This window comes from Limulus polyphemus, unplaced genomic scaffold (genome assembly GCF_000517525.1).
Source record: "Limulus polyphemus unplaced genomic scaffold, Limulus_polyphemus-2.1.2 Scaffold389, whole genome shotgun sequence".
NCBI lineage: Eukaryota > Metazoa > Arthropoda > Merostomata > Xiphosura > Limulidae > Limulus > Limulus polyphemus.
The window spans coordinates 470,152-473,503 of NW_013665999.1; positions in this window are offsets into that span (position 1 = coordinate 470,152).

Sequence of the window (3,352 nt, forward strand, 5' to 3'; positions counted from 1 at the left end):
AATCCAAGTTCATTGTAAGTATAATTAACGGTAATTGTTTTCATAACTGTTGAAAGTCTTATTTTTTATATCAAAAATGCTTATGTTAATATATGTATAAAGAAAACAAATTCGACTTTAGAGATACCCGTTTCAGCACCTGGTGACTTAGTGGTAGGTATAATGCTAAAAGTCGGATTTTAATAACCGTGTTTGGCAGAGCAGAGATGCCACATTATGTAGCTTTGTGCTTAATAACAAATATACAAAACGTGTTGTATGAACATCATGTAGTGTTATAGTAACAGATTCAGGTTTAAATACTTAAAGATATTTTGTAATTCCCTGAAGAATGGTTTAGGCCCGATAAAATAATCAACATTACCACTTCTTAGTTGAATGTTTACTCATTTTCACTAATCACCTTTTATCACCATAGCAACATAACTAGGGCTTATACGTACAAATATAATAGTATTGTAGTATTTAGTTATGAGTCTACAAAGAAGTTGATGAACAATATATCTAGATTTTTAAATTAAACGACGTTTTCATATAATAAAATAAACACAATAAAATAAGTGAAGCAAGTTAGTATCATTTATAGTGTTACTTTAAGTGTGTTTTACAAGATTCTTGTTCTTTTCCTCCTAACTTTAAAATCTTTGAACTCGTATGTTATGTCATTTATAATTTTGTTAACTTGTTTTGTCCTTCTGCAAGCGGCATCATAAGACAACACTATTATCCAATTAGTTATTTGAAAAATAAGTCAAAATATTAATTCTAGCTTACCATAGGAAAGAGTAAAATACATTGCTTGTTATGAAAGAACAATTAGTTGTCACATGTGAACTATATTCATAATTACTTTCCGAAAGCATTATCTTAAGAGATGTGTCATATGCTGGGGATATTTATAATTTATTAATGCAATCAAATATCCATCCTTAAGTTTCACCTGTTGGAATATTCACAAGTGTTTTATTACATTTCATCATTTGTCAACTAAGCATTCTAGCCTAAGTTGTTTTTTTCTTTCTCCTGCTTTTTCAAAATATCCATGACTGCGTTGATGTAATTCGATGTAATTTGTTAAGGCCCATCCTCAAATGCCATCTGTTGACAATATTAAAAAGTATATCATAATTGTGCAATTTGTTGAGGTGATGTGCTTTGGCGAATTCAGGAGAAATAATGTAAATGAATGAATAGGAAGGCATGAACAACTAAAACAAACTTTAGGGAAAGAACAATCAGGTAAAATAAGTAACAATGGTGAGGAAATATAAGTAACGTACAAATGCTTCCACCAAACATCATTTCGCGTATGTTCAGATCCACACTCTTACACGCACTAGGAGCTCTGTATTAACTGCATTCTATGGATTATTATAGCTTGAAAGTAAGTACTCGCTGCATTATCAAAAGCAGGTAGCTATAGAACATTCGAAAAACTTATGCAATTACGTAATAATTTTTACCAGAAGAGTTGTTAAAGATCTTCAATTATTAATTACAAGTGAGAGGCAAAGCACAAAAAGCTTCTATCACTACTCTGCCTTAGGTTATCAGTTAGGTGTCCTCGCTCTTAGAGATGTTTTCGGCCGTTATTCCAAGAACACCTGAAAGGTTAGATCTGCGTACCAAATTAGTGAGCACCAAAACATAATTTTCACATGTAAAACTTTGTGTTCCATGCCCATCATATTTGGCCAGTGTAGTTACTACTATTAAAGGAACTTAATGTTTATATGAAACCATGAACTGTATTAGAGTAACTAAACTTATATGTAGAGCAATTTACTTAGCAAGAACTTTTGAAAACACTTATTTGTTGATTTAACCCACCATTGAAAATTGTTTATATTAATATAATATTTTATATAAATGTCTAACCCAGCCACACATCATGATGTTTTTTAATCTCTATATTGTTTTGAATCGTCAAGTTTTAAGTATCGTTTTCTTCAAGTTTTGAAAGGTTTACAAGGAGTAGTTATAAATAAAAATTATAAATTCTAATATAACTAAAAAGAAATACTTTTTCTTTACATATTTAGAGCTTTCTGGTAACTTTTGTTTCTAGTCAGGGTTCCTTGGATTGTTTTTGTTTTTTTTTAGCCAAGGTATAGATGTCTCTAATTTTGTACTACTAACCAAATGGAAAAGAACCAGTCAGCATCACTCGGCGCCATCTTAATTCGTCTTATAACGCACTTACAGTGCAAAGCATGTTTGGCAATATCGCTGCGCGAACCTTAAATCTTCCAATACGCAACCAAAGCAGTTGTTGTTCATGCAGTTTTGATAATGCAAATGATATCTCAACCACTACTGTGTCTTTTGTATCTAAACCAGCTTTATGAGCCCTGATATTGTGCAAAAGGCTTTACCAGCACTGGATGACAAATAGAGTGCGTATGACATATTGTTATACATTCTTCTTCATTTTCAATAAGTTACTAGAATATATGGCGCTGCTATGCTTCAACCCTTATTTTATCAACAACAGTTCGATAAAGAAAAATAAATGGCTACAAGTACATCTATTAGTCACGGTAGCACTTAGCTTACTACATAATCTAGCTATCGTAATTTAAGTACAAAAAACGAAGTTTAATGATTTCTCAGACTCCAAACATTTCGCAAGAACTTCAACTACATAATAGCAAAAAACAACAACAAAAAACAGGGAAATAGCTCTCTTCACTATTTCAGTACAACTTTCATATTCATAAGATAGAAAAGATACATGTACGTATAAATGACTTAGCGTTCATGAGGAATTATTGATGAATTTTTAAAAATGTTTTTTCATGCACGGTTTCATAAATTTATATACGGGAAATACGTGTCCCAACAAACATTGCTGTTGGCATCAAGTGTCCTAATAGATATTTATGGAAATATGTTATACATACATTGTGAGCTGAAAGTAACACAAAACCATCTTGTAATCAAAGCTTTACTTGTCCAGCAATCCCACAAAAATCATACTCTTGGGCAAATATAATCAACAGTACTGAAAAGGAATTTAGAAAGGATACTATTAGGGCTAAAAGTAGTGAATTGTAATGAGCTTATTCTATTGAGCAACAAATTCCAGCCCTTGGCTTCTGCAGACAAGGAACTATTGGAGGGAAGGAAAACAAAAGGGTCAGAGAAGGATGTGGATGATAAGGAGGTTATAGCTACAGGTGATTCCTTGAGAAGGCATGTGGATAGGTTAGTCTATGGCAGGGGTCACCAAACTATTTTCACAGCGGGCCAGATAACTGAAAGAATGACGAGCGCGGGCCGCATAACCATTTTGTTCAATACAATACAGTGAATACACAGAAAATAAAGGCAACAAACGAGTTTATTTACC